The sequence below is a fragment of the Nyctereutes procyonoides genome, unplaced genomic scaffold (genome assembly GCF_905146905.1).
Source record: "Nyctereutes procyonoides isolate TBG_1078 unplaced genomic scaffold, NYPRO_anot_genome, whole genome shotgun sequence".
Taxonomy (NCBI): domain Eukaryota; kingdom Metazoa; phylum Chordata; class Mammalia; order Carnivora; family Canidae; genus Nyctereutes; species Nyctereutes procyonoides.
In genome coordinates this window covers 12,734,746-12,750,463 of record NW_026575131.1, presented here as the reverse complement: position 1 = coordinate 12,750,463, position 15,718 = coordinate 12,734,746, and the positions used below count along the sequence as shown (strand labels likewise).

Genomic DNA, 15,718 nt, shown 5'->3' with positions numbered 1-15,718 from the left:
CAAAAGAATAAAACTGCTGCAGCAAAAGCCATCACAGGCAAATCAAAATGCAAATGATAAGGTGAGATAAAAATATTTACAACTCATATTACTACTGAAGATCTTACCTTCTTAATATAAAAGACATTTTTCAAAATGAGGGGCAAAAAGCCCAACAGTCCAATTGGAAAATCTTAAAAGAGATAAACAATGAGAAGATGAGATGTCATTTCCCCCCCAATCATTCACAAAAAAAGCCTAAGAGATGAATAACATAAGAAGAAAACACATATTCTCATATATTGCTGCTGGTGGTGTAAATCCTCTGGGGATTTATGTATAACCTTTGGGACATTTTGGCTAAAATTATTAATGATTACATCCTTTAACTAGTAATTCTACCTCTCTGGAGATAATTGTGAAATGACCACACACAAGGTTGTTCACTATAGAGTTGTTTTTTGGAAACAACCCAAATACTTACCACAAGAGACTGGTTAAATAAATGACGGTACATCCATACTATACTAGACAGCTGTTTAAAAAATAAAAAAGTATAAGTAAATAAATCTTTTTAGAGAGAGAGGGTTGCCTGCGGACCCATTTGGTTAAACATCCGACTGTTGGTTTTGGCTGAGGTCATGATCTCAGGGTCATGAGATTGAGCCCCATGTGGGCCTCCTTGCTCAACAGAATCTGCTTGAGATTCTCTCTCTCCCTCTTCCTCTGCCCATCCCACTCATGCTCTCTGTCTCTCTCAAAATAAATAAATAAATCTTTAAAAAATTGGAAAAAACGAAAGGTTTTGCATCCAAGACAAAAGATCTTTAAGAAATAATGTTCAGTGAAAAATAAAGTGAAGGCACAGTGTGTGCAGTATTTTACCTTTTGTATAAAAAAAGACAAGCCTATATTGAGATTTGCTGGTAGATACCATATTTACACACGAGTAATAATACCATCAAGTGTGTGGTTGTTTCTGTATGTGGTCCAGGCTGGTTGGGAACAGGGTGGGTGGGAGATAGGATTGAAAGAAAGACAGTTTGATTTTTGGATTTCTTTGTTTTTTCAATAATATACTTATTCCTATTCACAAAGTATTATTATTATTTTTTAAAGATTTTATTTATTTATTCATGAGAGACACAGAAAGAGAGAGAGGGGCAGAGACACAGGCAGAGGGAGAAGCAGGCTCCACATAGGGAGCCTGACGTGGGACTCGATCCTAGGACGCCAGGATCACACCCTAGGCCGAAGGCAGGTGCCAAACCGCTGAGCCACCCAGGGATCCCCCTACTCAAAAATTAAAGGTAAGTGAACGTTTTTACCTAATCTAAGCCTAGTAGATGATCACACTTGCTTCCGATTATACATCTCTTTACTGACACATTTTCTAAAACTGCATGTTGTGCTAGAAATTTAAATAAGTTTGGTTAAAATTCATTATTGAAAAACTAAGTCACAAAAATTATTTTAATCTCATACCTGACTTTGCTTAGTCAATTTAGAATTTCTTTGTACAACTCTGTCCTTATGCTTCAGCTTCTGATAAAATTCCATTTTGCTTTGAAATATGTGAGAACATCCACTAATCAAAGAACCTAACCTTGTCACTGAAGCATTCTAATCCATTCAAAGCATTTATAAGCATATAAACATGTTAAAGTGTTTTTTTTTATGTGAAGTTTTACATATTTTATCACGTGCACAAAGTTTAACTAAAGAAGTTAATTGGCCATCTGCATATCTTAGCCATTTTTCCTCCTTCTAAAGGGGTATATAATATCTTACTTTTAGCCTAGGGTTAAAAATCATCCCTTCAAGTGGTAAGATGTTTTTAGCACATGCAAGGATGTTTTCCTGTCTGTATAAGATTCTTACCACACGACACCATATTTCTCTTAGAGATCTTTTGGCTCTTTACCTTAAATACAAGAACTTATCTTTCTTATTTTTTTTTAATTGACACGATTAAGATTAATGCTCAGTTCATTCCAAATGCAACTTAAACTTTAAAAACTCCCTTAAAATAAGCATGCTTCTCCAACTCGTTCCAGTTATCTGCCCTCAACCCACCCTCTTGGTATCTTTTGAAACACTTCCCATAATCACTAAATAATTTATAATTTGTCATTTCATGTTTGTCTTCATGATAGAATGCAAAGATATTAGCCAGATCTTTCCTAATTATCAAGGTGCATTCCCTAGGCCCTAAGAAAATATAAAGAGTGCCTTTTACATAAGAGCTTCTCAATATATTTATTTGAATAAATGAACAAACGAATTGCCTTTTTTTCCCCCAACACCTTTCCATCTGTTAGAAATGAAAAGTGTTAGAGGTTAGAGACTATTTCAAAGGTATTGGTTACATGTAGCTAACATATAATTGAATCCAATTATATACTTTTTTCATTTATTGTTAATGAAGCAATCATATATCAGTGTAAATTTAATATTGACAGGACCAGTAATTCAACATCTTTGAGGTAATAGAACTTGGCGGGCTTCATTAAATGTAATGATCACATTTCAAAAATATTTTGCATCAATAATCCCAACAACTAGTACTTCTTATACTTTACTAAGAATATCAACTAGAGCAATGAAGTGGCTACCCATCTATAAGGTGGGTTCTACATAGAATACAGCTTATTTCCAACAGGCAGTATTTTCAGAAAGACCAGCAGAATCAAGCCAGCATTGGATATTAAAAATATTTATAGCATGTACAAATGGAAAATATATCTTCTATTCAAAATAGTTTAATTTTCTTTGGGTTGTTATAATGACAATTTCTTTAACCTGATGAGATAACAGATTTTTAAAGATGTAATCATGTATTTATCTTATGGTTTGCACAAGATGTACCTTTAGTACATCCAGATTTTCATAATCCATCAAACAGTTTTTCAGTATGTGTTATGGCAGGATATTCTAGAACTGCCAAGAAAAGTAAATTCACAGAGCTGCCTGCAACTCACTAACTATAACAAATTAGCATAAGCAGCCCCATTTTAGAAGGAATGGCTTTTACAAGTTACACAGAAAAATAATGTGATTTTTGCATTTGTATCATTAAAAACTGTCCCTGTAGTACATGATTTCATCATAAATATTAAACACAGCCCGAAGAATTTAACACAGGTAGTTAGTCGGTTTGAGGTGGAACTTTTTAGCGAAACAGAATGGGTTATGACCTTAAGACTAACTAGGAAAACTAGCTTAAAAGTACCTATTTTTATGGATTTTTTTTCTACTTTGAAAAAATGCATATCAAATAAAACCTCTCAACACTTGTCAGCTCTCCTGTGAACATACCATATAAATGGACTGGCACCGACTGCCAGGAAAAAGGAAAGGCCAAATTACTCCCTTCCACCCATGCTGTGAAGTTCAGAGAGAAATCTGTCCTAGACCCATACCATACAGATAGCATACAATGAGCCATTTAGCAAGAACTGAAGAATGGATAAAATTCTTCAGATTTCTCCGCACAATAGCAAAGACCTTATTTTCTTAGTCACCCTCACAATTTAAAATGCCTCTGGCTGGTTATTCACAGCACAAAACAAAGGTGAGCCTTTTCAAACATCTAATTAGCTTAAGTTCTATTAATTCCGGCAAAAAGAATTAATAAGTCCAGAAGGCAAAGAAAAGTATGGCTGCAGGCTTACCTTGTTTCAAATATATTCATCGTGCAATCAGTTGCCTGTGCACTACAAAGCATCAGTACCCAGAATAAACTAAGAACTAAACAAAGATATAGAGTCCACTTTGTGCACTATGCTGGTAAACATGGAACCATCAGGTAATCATTGATAATCAACTGAAAAGTATTATCTTTTTACAGAACCTAATACACTGTTGGAAGCTACTGAATTTTGTGAAGGACACAGCTTATGGACACAGGACCATCGCTAGCCCCTTCCACTATGAAGGGTGGAGAAAGCTTGAACCAGCTTGCTTCAGAAGGGATAGGAAAGGGTTGGGGTAGGACAAAAGCAGGGGCAGTGGTGGAAGTGCAAGCTAAGTAGGGCTTAGAGACAAATTAGGAGATGACTGTCCTGCCATTGACAACCAACCACCAACTCTTATTTCTTAGTCTGATGCTAGATTTTCATTTAATTTCTCTCTCTTCCTCAAACTCAAAATGTCAGACTCATCCTTCACTCTCTCCAGTGCCTTTTCCCAAAGTGCTTTCTCACCTGCATTCCCTACTGAAATGCAGAACACCTAATTGCCTGTGCTAGAAATTTGGGAGTGACCCAGTTCCATGCCCTGTCAATCACCAAGTCCCGCTGAGTCTACCTTTCAAATAATTTCAAAATGTTTGCCGTTCTTTCCATCCCTATTATGGCCATCCCTACTATGGCCAATCTAATTCAGGCTGCACCTAACTCCTCTGACAACAACTTCCTAAATTATCTCCCCACCTCCACTCTTACCCTTCCAATTCATTTTTTTTTTTGCATCAAAATCAATTTTTATTATCTTTTTTTTAAAGTAAGCTTACACCTAATGTGAGGCTTGAACTCATGACCTTGAGATCAAGAGTCACGTGCTCTACTGACTGAGCCAGCCAGGCACCCCCAAAATCCCTTTTTTACACTGATTACATCATTCCCAAATTTAATTCCTGACTTTCAGAGCCATTATATGTCCTCCCATCTTATTCTGACCTCAGTTTACCTCCCTTTTTTCATCTTGAGCCTCTTTTGCACACAAACACCAAGATGCTTTACTTTAGGTTGCTTGAGAGAAATGTGCTAGATCAAAACTTGGTACCTTTGCATTTTTCCTTTCTCTTTGACAGGAATACTTTGGTTCTCCATTTGCCCATATAGTACTTCCTCATCATCCTTTTTTGTCCCAGTGTGGAAACCCCTTCCTTCTGGAAGCCCTCACCCACCTATAGTGCAAGTGAGTTGCTGGGACTGCCCTATGCACACCTTCCTCATAGCACTTGCACTGGAAGTGGCTGTTTCCCTGTTCACCACTGACTAGGCCAGACACATCGTAGGCCTTTGTAAGCAATGGTTAAATGAAAGACTCTAACTATAATATCCAGGATAGAGTTCAACTAAATGAGATTTATACAACCCATAAGTAGCCAAATGAAGTTTTCTAGCTATTTCAACTTACTATGATAAACTTATGGTGCCCCAAACACACTGGGTTATAAGAATGCCTGAGTCACTTATTAAAAATGACAGAGTCCTGGCTCTGAAAGCACAAGAAATTGGTAAATGTGTTTGAATCTGAAGAGGAGAGCTGGTGATTAGGAGCAGGAATGACTTGCTTTTTACCATATATGCTTTTGATTTTTTATTTGCCTTAAAAGAAGAAAAATTTAAAATATACACATACATATATATGTGTTAAGTATTCATTTATTGTTGGAAGAATATATACACACACAAAAAATGATAATGATCACCTTCTCTAGGAAGGTGAATTGGGATTTGGGGAGGACAAGGTTGGGAAAGATAATTCTTTTTTTTTTTTTTTTGCAAAGATAATTCTTAATGAAATTCTCTCATACCTCTTAGAATTTCCAATTATGTTGAATGACTTGGTCCAAATTTTAAAAAATCAAGCAGAAATACAGATTTATAGGGCCCTTCCTAGAGCTACTAATTCATGACACTGGAGGTGGGGTCTGGAACTCTGTATTTTAAACAAACTCCATGATCTGGAAAGTTTGGGGAACAGGGTTAAGGTTGGACTTGAACTTGGAGATCATCTAATCCAATAATTCTTAGATCTGGGCATCATCCTTGATTTAATCAGACTATATATGGGAAGAGGCTAGGGAAATCAGTATTATTTAAAGTGCTTCAGGGCATTCTGATACAGGCACTGCTTGCAGCTTGCACTGAGACCACTGGTCCAGTGCCATTAATCACTCAACCAATACATGCATCTCGACTCAATCTTGTGTGCACAGAAATGGCTCTATCATTATGGTGGCCAGCCTCCAAGATAGCCTGCAATGATTCCCACTTCCTAGTCTTTACACCCTTATGTGGTCCACTGCTGCACTGAATATGGATGACCTGTCTAACCAATAGGATACTGTGGAATTGATGCACTATGATTTCCAGCACTAGGTTATAAAAGATGCTGTGGCTTCTGTCCGGCTCTGTCTTGGATTGTCCACTCTGGAGAAGCTAGATACTATTGTGAGGACATGTAGGGAGCCACAAGTAAATCCTCTTGGCAGCACTGACTTGCCAGTTATGTGAATAAACCGTCTTGAAAGTGGATTATTCAGCCCTAGTCTAACCTTCAAGTACAGCATTGGCTGTCATCTTAACTTTAAACTCCTAAGAGATCATGAGATAGAATCAACAGTTCCAGATGCACTGAAACTGTGTGAAGTAATAAATGTTTCTTACTGTTTTAAACTAATAAGTTTTTGGGGTGCCTGGGTGGCTCAGTTGGCGAAGCATCTGCCTTCAGCTCAGGTCATCAACTCAGGGTCCTGGGATCAAGCCCTGAGTCAGGCTCCCGCTGAGCATAGAGCCTGTTTCTGCCCCTCCCCATCCCCACTCGTGCTCTCTCTCTCTCTCTCTCTCTCTCTCTCTCTCACTCTCTCTCTAAAACAAAGAAATAAAATCTTTTTAAAAAATAGGCTACTAAGTTTTGGGGAAACTGTTACACAGCCTTAGGTAATTAATACAATCACACTTTCCCATATGTGTTGTTCTTACCAGTGGCCTCATTTCCATGCCATTTTCATCTCCCAACGGGCAAAAATTTTGGTTGTTCTTTTTCCTAAGCCTGCAACTAAGGTATTAAAATATGCTATTTGCTTTTATAGGTCGAGCGTCAGTTCAGAGTGCCATCATAGGACTTTCTGACCTGTTGCTTCTTAAATAATGCTGATGAGCATTGTAAAGACTTACAAGTTCTCCTTCCTGCGGTCCTCTGAGGTTTGGCTTGATGGGATGGGAGAAAATCAAGGCATCTTTTTTGTAGTGATGAAGATCTGTGTGTTTGTCCACTGTAGGCCTCATGCCAGTATGCTTCATGCCTCCTGATGCCTCTCTCTGACCTTTCCCTAGGAACAGAGGGCAGGAGGATTGTAAGGGACTTTAGCTTGTGATGAGGAAATTATAATGAGTATATTCATTGTACTCTACTAAACTGGGGCCTGACCTGAAAATACTGGTCTCTATCTTGACAGAAGAGATGTGCACCTGATTTTCATCTGGCAAGTTATATAGGAGCCACACCACCAATATTGGAAAGAATATTCCACATACAATTTCCCTCCAAGTCCTAGGAGTACTTTGGAAGGAGGCCAGTACTCTCTCTCTCTCCTTGATGTCACCTGTAAGAATCACATTAGGTTTCACAAATGAAAGCTTTAAAGCAAATATGTATATTTGCTTTATGCCAGCTTTTCCTCATTTCTGCTAGTTTCTGAGAGTCATGATCATCTGGTTTAATCAGAGTGGACAGTTGATTATTTAAAAATCCAAAATCCTAAGCCCACTGGTGTGATTCTGCTTGCATATAAAACCAAAGGTCCATTGGTGAAACATTAAACGGAATTAGGAGAATGTGGGATGTGTGTTGCTTTGTGTTGCCTAGCAATATGGTTAGGGCACAGGAATCACAGAGAGGATGAAATTCACACCCACAAGGAAATCACATTATTCATAAACACACACTCACACACACACAGGCATATACACACATCTGACATCTCTGGAAGAATGTTACAAACCATGAGTACAGAATTATAGTCACAAGTAGAATAGTCTTTGGAACATTGTATAATATACATGCTGGTTGAGCTGTTACTTATGCTTCAGTGTTGGTGTGTATATCTGTCCTTTAAAGCAAGAAATATATGGTTATGAATGGACTTCACAACACCCCTCATAGACGTGAGCCCAGTCAGTATTAAGTAAAACTCACATTTTTAGAATGAATATATGAATATGAAAAATTACAGGAAGAAATATTTAATATATAGAAAAACTTTAATCTCTTTGCTCATCCTTATTTCAAAATACTGAGGTTTGCCATTCATTTTCATAAGACCAAGTGTGATGGTAGAAAGCATGATCATTGGGGTACCTGGGTGGCTCAGTGGGCTAAGTGTCTGCCTTCAGCTCAAGTCATGATCCCCAGGTCCTGAGATCAAGCCCTGCAAAGGGCTCCTTGCTCAGTGGGGAGTCTGCTTCTCCTTCTCCCTCTCCCCCTCCCCCCACTTGTGTGCTATCTCTCCATCTCAAATAAATAAATATCTTTAAAAAAAAGCATGATCATTAATGTCAGATACTTGATTTCAAATCCCAACTCTGTCTTTTGCAATGTTGTGTGATTTCCCTCAACCTTACTTTCTTTACCTATGAATTAGAAATATAGTAATATTTGACTTATAGGGCCATTGTGAGGATTAAAATAAGGAAACCCACATAAAGAACAGAGGCAAGTCATGGCCCTCCAAATACAGGAGACTTTCTACTCCTTATTACTGTTATTATGCAAAAGGCCTCTTGACTGCCTCCCAATAAATAAAGGCCACCAGTGAACCCAAGCAATGTGTTCAGTAGAGATTTTGCCTGTAAAAAGACTGTTTGGTTTTCAGGAAGAGAAGTCTATGGCCTCCAGTCCCTTCCCTGAATGAAAGGATCTCGGTGGAAGTAACCCTACTCTTTCCTCTCCTGGCCTAATCAATTGGTTCTTCCAAAGTCAGGGGCCAACCAACTCAGCTCTAAGATGAGAACCAAGACTCTAATGTGACCACTTACCAAAAGAAATCTCTACCCTAAGGCTACACAGCCTAGTGTCTTCCCAGTTCCAGGCTCCTCTCCCAGAACAATTTAGTCCTCCATCCTGTACCCTTCCAGGTTGCAAATCTAGAAGTCCTTGATAGAACTTCCCTCTTGCTTCTTTCCAGCTAACTTGGAAATGTTCTCATTTCTCTGTAGTGCAGGGATTTCCTGGATACATACTGCTTTCCCAGGCTATTGTCGAGGGGAACTGGCAGGTGGGGGCGAGGGATGGGAGGAGGCATCAGCCATCTCCTCTGCATGAGCTGTAAGCTCTAGTTCGCAGCAGCGTTTCTCCCTTAAGATCTAGGTGAAAAAGAAGAGAATAACTGAGCTGCCAGGCTTCCCCTGGGGAGAGGTAAGCAATTAGCAGAGCGCCCTGAGCAGCACTGGGTAAAAACAACATGTGTACCCTACCAGGCAAAAGATGAACAGTGAGTGATGTGTGAGAACAAGAAAATTATATGGATTCTATTTTAAGATTAAAACGTGAATCAAAAAAACAACTTTAAAAAGATATTTTAATTTATTCCTAATATCCTTCTACTTGTATGAATTTGGGATTTTTTTTTCCTTTGCAACTATTCTGAACAGAATTAAATTACAACTGCTGTGGTTACTTATTATGGTTTAGAAAATTACATTTATTTAGCTAAAAATAAATTTTTTCCCCTTTGGTTTTTAAATGTCCTTGAAACAATGATGAGATAGAAAATAAATGGAAGAAAGGACCTCATTTGTGTTGGCAACAAAAAAGATTAAGTTCCCAGGAATAAACTGGAGAAGTGAACAGCTACATGAAGATTTTTAAAGCTACTGAGGGTCATAAAGAAGACTTGAACAACTTGAAGGATATTTATGTTATTAGATAAAAGGGATTTTATAAAGAGGTCAATTCTTCCATGTTTATACGGAAGAATGAACATGCCAACGTATGCAGGAAAATCCTGAAAAAGAAAAACAAGGGTTAACTTAGCTGCATTAGATACTAAAAGGTAAAGCTACAATCATTAAAAATGCACAATACATGAATAGATAGCAGCTCAATGGAAACAGAAAGGGACTCAAATACAAAAAGAAATTTAGTATAAGCTAAAACGGTATCTCTTATCGGTGGAGAAAGATGCCCATTCAATAAATGGTGTTCAAGCAATTGAGCAGCTCTGAGGAGAAAATATTACAGTTGGATTCAAACCTTTCACCTTTTGTCATGATAAATTCCAGATGGATAACATTTTTAGAAATAAGAAAGGGAAAGAAAATTCTAAAAAAAAAAAAAAAGAAAGAAAATTCTGAGCATGGAAGAATAAATTGTTAGGTAATTTTTAAATATAATTTCAGAATAGGGTAGGCCCTGAAATATAAAATAAAAGCCAGAATCCATAAAAAAAAAAAAGATTGGTATATACATAAAATCCAGTACTTCCGTATGGCCAAACAACAACAAAACACTGGCAAAGTTGAAAGACAAAAAACAAACTTTAGGAAAAAATTGCAATTCAGATAACACGTAAAGGGTTCCTACAGATTAATATGAAAAATATCAACAGGAAAAAAGAGTTTGCAGAAAAAGAAATAAATAGAAGGAAGTTCTAGTTCACTCATATAAAGATAGCATTTTCACCTGTCCGATTGGGCAAAATCAAGTTAAATTCGCTGTTGAAACAAGCATGGTTTATTTACATCACTCCAATTTTACTAATGAGAGGTTAAATTGTTCAACACCATCATGGGCAATCTGGAAATATATATCAAAATCATACATGGGCCTGTATTTTAATGCAACAATTTCAAGTCATCCTATATGTGTGCTCAAGCATGTGTGAAATAATGTGTGTACTAAGTTATTTAATACATAATTTTCTGTAATAGCAAAAGATTGGAAATAATCTAAATGCTTTCCAATACAAAATTTGTTAAATTGGGCTACATCTCCATAGCAGAGCATTATGTAGCTGTTAAAAAAAAGACAAGGAAGCTCTTTATATACTGATGTGAAGGGGTTTCCATGACCTATTGTAAAGTAAACAGTAAGCCAAAAACTGCAGTCATTAGTTGTCTCCAGAAACGAAACAACTGGGAAAGAGATTTTCTCTTCACACCCCTTTATCTTTGGAAATGTGAATGCTGTTAGTGTATTACTTAGTCCACAAACAAATAACATTTAAAAATGAATAAAAGTCCTTGCCACTTCGATTGTTTTCATGTAAAGAGTTTAGTATTTTATTGAGTATTTTGACGATCTTGCTACAGCGAATAGCTAAAGATCTTTCAGGACTTCCATGTTATCATGGTCTTTACAGAGTTGGATTTTAAACATTAATCCTCCAAGCAAGGAGAATGACAAATAAAGCCCATTTCTTCTGAATGTGGCACTTTCTACTGTGCTATTACCTGATTTAATGTTACAGGTTAGAATTGGTGGACAGCAAAATTCTAAGACAACCCCCAAGTTCGCTTGAGTTTTATTAGAACATAGCCCTGCCCCTTTGTTTATGTGTAATCTGTGGCTGCTTTCCTGTTACAACACAGAGCTGAGTACTCCCAAGAAGTCACATGACTCCAAAAACCTACAATCTTTAGTATTTGTTCCTTTACAGGAAAAATTGGCCCACCTGTGGTTTAAACCATTTTGAGTTGGGTCTTCTGTTATTTGCAGCTTAAGAGCACTTGTGCAATATTGATCTCTTTCATTCTGATGAAAAGTGAAATAACACTAAACTCAAATTGATAATAATGACTATGCATGTTTCAAAGTAAACCTTTATTAAAATAAAATAGGCTATACATACAGAAAAGTTTACAAATCATTATTGCATAGCTCCATGCTTGTGTAGCTATCACCAAACTCTAGGAGTTCCCTTTAAGAACTATATCCCCCACCCCAAAGAAACTCACTGTTCAGATTTCTATCAGAATACATCTCTATAGACAAATTTTGACTGTGGACTTCAGATAAATGGATTCATAAGTATGTGTCCTTTTGTGTCTGAATTCTTTTGCTCAGCATTTTGTTTGTGAAATTCATCTATATTGTGCAGGAGCTCACTTTCTCTCATCGCCATGTAACATGCCATCGTACAAACATACCACAGTTTATTTATCCAGTCTACAGTTGATGGACATTTGAGTTGTCACTAATTTTTACTATTACGACTAATGCTACTGTGAATAATATAATTCTTTGGTGCATGTATACATACTTCGGTGCATGTATATACACTTTTATATATTTCATTTATGTTATAACATATATATATAACTTCTCTCTATATATAGAGAAGTTTCATATATATATATAACATACATATAACTTATATACATCATTGAGTGGAATTGTGGGGAAATTCATATGTGGGTCATCCTTAGTAACTGCATATACTCATGTTACTTTACTAAGGATAGTAAAAAGTGATTCCATGTCAGAAAGTGCATAGCTCCGTTGAACAGAAATTTAGTCTTCTTCCCATTTTACTTTCACAGAGAGATTAAGTCAGCAGAGTATGAGGCTCAAAAGACCACACACAACCAGATGAAATAACTACGAAATGAAAAACTAAAACAATTACCAACAAGCTAATTTCCCCTTCAAACCCACACCATGACTTTAAGGAAGTTGCAAGCTGCTGTCTTAGAGACTAATTGTTTAAGCAGCTGAATTCAAATCAATACTTCCTTTGGAACACTGGGAAGGCTCAAATGGCCTTGGCATGCTATTGAGTCACAGAGGTACATTTTCTTTAGAGGAAAAAGTGATGAAAGTTAGAAATGGATGGGGTGGAAAGGAGCATCCGTGGACCCAGAGCTCCAAAATCTAAAGCAGAACCCTGGCAGTTAAGCTCCAGCTTAACTTTGCTATTTAGCAACCATGTTGCAAAGAAAAGCCACATAAAATCAAGATTTCATCAGAGGGCACTTTCTCCTATTCCAGGCACCACCTCTGGCGGGTACTTGTGTCTGTGGCTCCCTCCTTTACCCAGGCCGCATTCTCCAAGGGCCCCAAAACAGCATACCTATGTGTTTTTTGTTTTACCAAGCAGCGCCCAAGAGTTGCATCAATAGCATATCGTCTGATACATACCAGGGAAACGAAGAGAACCAAGAGTCTACGAAGGCAATCAGGAGACCAATTATTAGGCATAACATTTGATAGAAATTCTTTTTCCACTCATTGTTATTATCAAACCAGTAGAGAAGATTCAATATGATAATTATCAGGATGAGTCATCAGGAGCCACAGGGTGCTAGGGTCAAACTCAGGGCTTTGTGGTTTTGAGCTAGTGTCCTCCCAACAAGATAGCAAATTGCAAATCTAACTATCTTGGCTTGTTTCTCCAGTTTAGCCAACTGTAAAGTAAAGATTGCTTTAAGAAAGAAAAGAAGAGGGACACCTGGGTGGCCCAGTGGTTGAGCGTCTGCCTTTGGCTCAGGGGGTGATCCTAGGGTCCTGGGATAGAGTCCCACATCAGGCTCTCCGGAGGGAGCCTACTTCTCCCTCTGCCTATGTCTCTGCCTCTCTCTTTCTGTGTCTCTCACGAATAAATAAGAAAGAAAGGAAAAGAGAGAAAGAGCAAGAAAAAAGAAGAAAAGGAGGAAAAGTGAAGGAGTGGGGGGGTAGGGGGAGGCAAGGATCCTAAGAAATATTTCACCAGCCCAAATTTCCAGGGCAGTGCAGAGCATGTCTTCTATCCTGGTGGTCTGCTGCAGGTATAGGATGGTATACCTCACAGCTGCTTCTTCAACTTTCTCTAGAAACTTTAGTATCTCCCTCGGCTTCCAAAGGCCAATGACAGGCAGCTCTGAGGCAGCTCTTCTGGCAGCATAGAAGTGGCTGCCACAAGCCCCTCTCCAGGACGAATAAGAGAAAAGGAAGCAGAGAAAGGAATGTTTTCTCTCTGCAACTTTGTAACTGAACAATACACAGGAAGAAAGGAGCAGAACATTCTAAGTTCTGGAGTACAGACATAGCAGCCATCTGTGGCCACCTTGTCTAGAGCAGTGTTGTCTGATTTTCCATATTCTCTCTCACCATTAAACCAAAATAATTTGTCTCTTAATTTTAATTTAGAGAAGACAGTCACAGAATGCTACTGGTAGTTTACAGGTACCTTTAGCCATCTGTAGGTTCTGTAGCAACCATAATCCTTTCTGTTTTACAAAGCTCTTGGCTCTTAGAAGTTGCCAACAGTGTCCTACTTTAATTTTGAAAAATCTCATTTTTTTCCCCTAAACTGTTGAAAAAGAGCCTCTTCCCTCTCCCCACCCCCAGTTTTCAGGAGCACTTATCTTGAAAACTTCTTGCAGACATTTATTACTCCTCCTAAGAGGTGGCTAAGGTCTGTTACCCCCATTTTATTGCCAAGGAAACTGAGATAGTGAGAAGTTGAGTGGCTTGCCGAAGGTCATACACTGAGTCAGGGGCAAACTCAGAACTTGGTGTTCCTGGCAGCCTCACCAATCTCACCTCGGCTGCCTCGCCTCTATTTGAACTGTCTGGAAAATAGGCTTTCAAGAATTCTGACGAGTGCACTGAAACTACCAGTTTTATTTGTTAATGGTGACTTAGTAACTGCATATACTCATGTTATTCATTGACCTACAGCCAAAAGCCATTCATTTACTAGATGCATGGCCTACAAGGGACTATTTCCCTCACTTTTCACCGATTGCAATAAAACACTTCCCTGGGACCACACGAGAGTCCAATAAGACCAGACACCAAAGTAAAAGCATGAGTTGTCCTTTTGGTCTCTAAGAGAACAAATGTCTCAACTCCATACAAACTCTAGATCATGGCCTCTGTCACAAAACCCTTACCTCATGTTCCGGCCTGGTAGGCCACCTTCAGCCACCTAAGTGCTTCTGAGAGTGAGTCTCAGCGGGTTACAGAAACTGCCTGCATTCTGGTCTCTCCGATCCCCTCTTCACTCTCCCCTCCTGTATCCCTCAAAATCTCCAATGGCCTTGAAGGTTCATTTTAAGAATCGCCCTCCTAATAAGCCACTCCCTACTTCTCCACCAACCCTGAGGCCTGTTCCTTTGAAGCCCTTATCTAACGCCATCTTCTTTCACGGCCTAGCTTACCCACCAGCCTGTGCCCCCACCGTGGAAAGTCAACACTAGGACAGAAGGCTTTATTCACCTTCCTGTGGTCTGAGATGGAAAACGCAGTTCACCTCACGGAGTTTGGAACTGCTTGCTACAGGGGTAGGCAAACTTTTTTCTGGAAATATCTTAGACGTTGCCGGTTATGAACAGTTGCTGTTGATTCTTCTGCGCTTTCTTTGTTACCATGTTTTAAAAACATAAAAAACAGTCTTGGGTCCCAGGTCAGCTGGGGGCTGGATTGGCCCTCAGACCATAGTTTGCTTGAGACTGGCTTAGTGAATATTTCTGGCATTATCATCGATGGTCCTGAGTTATGTTGGAAATTACTTAGTTTGTGTTTACGGACATTTTTGCATAATTGATGATTTTTCTACTGGTTAAAAAATGACAGTGTTTGTGGCGTAGCTGGGTGGCTCAGTCCGTTAAGCATCTGCCTTCAGCTCAGATCATGAACTCAGGGTCCTGGGACAGAGCCTCTCGTAGGGGCTCCCTACTCAGTGGGGAGCCTGCTTCTCCCTCTTCCTCGGCTGCTCCTTTCTTCACCCCTCTCCTGCTCTCTCTCTCTCAAATAAATAAATAACATTTTTTTTAAATGACAGTATTTGTAAGGGAGAATGCTTTCTTCCATTTTTCTAATATTGTGAAAGATCAGTGGTGCACATAGCCCCAGTACATTTTTATATGCTTAATTAACTTTTGGTACTTTTAAATGAAATTCCATACTACGGCATCTGTATTTATTTATTTTTTTAAAATCCAAACAGTTAAAACCTGGCTTAAGCCCAGCATTTATGTATGTGGAATCATGAACTTGCAAAATCCATGCGTGCATCTTTTCACGT

At 38.4% G+C, this 15,718-nt stretch overlaps 1 long non-coding RNA gene across 1 annotated transcript in view; it reads left to right on the top strand.

Annotated features, from left to right (window-relative positions):
• The window catches only part of LOC129521611 (uncharacterized), a 67,187-nt gene that overhangs the window by 4,013 nt on the left and 47,456 nt on the right, over positions 1 to 15,718 (top strand). The window contains exon 2 of the long non-coding RNA XR_008666840.1: positions 14,848 to 14,975. This is a non-coding gene — a long non-coding RNA (uncharacterized LOC129521611). The remainder of the gene's footprint in view (positions 1 to 14,847; positions 14,976 to 15,718) is intronic.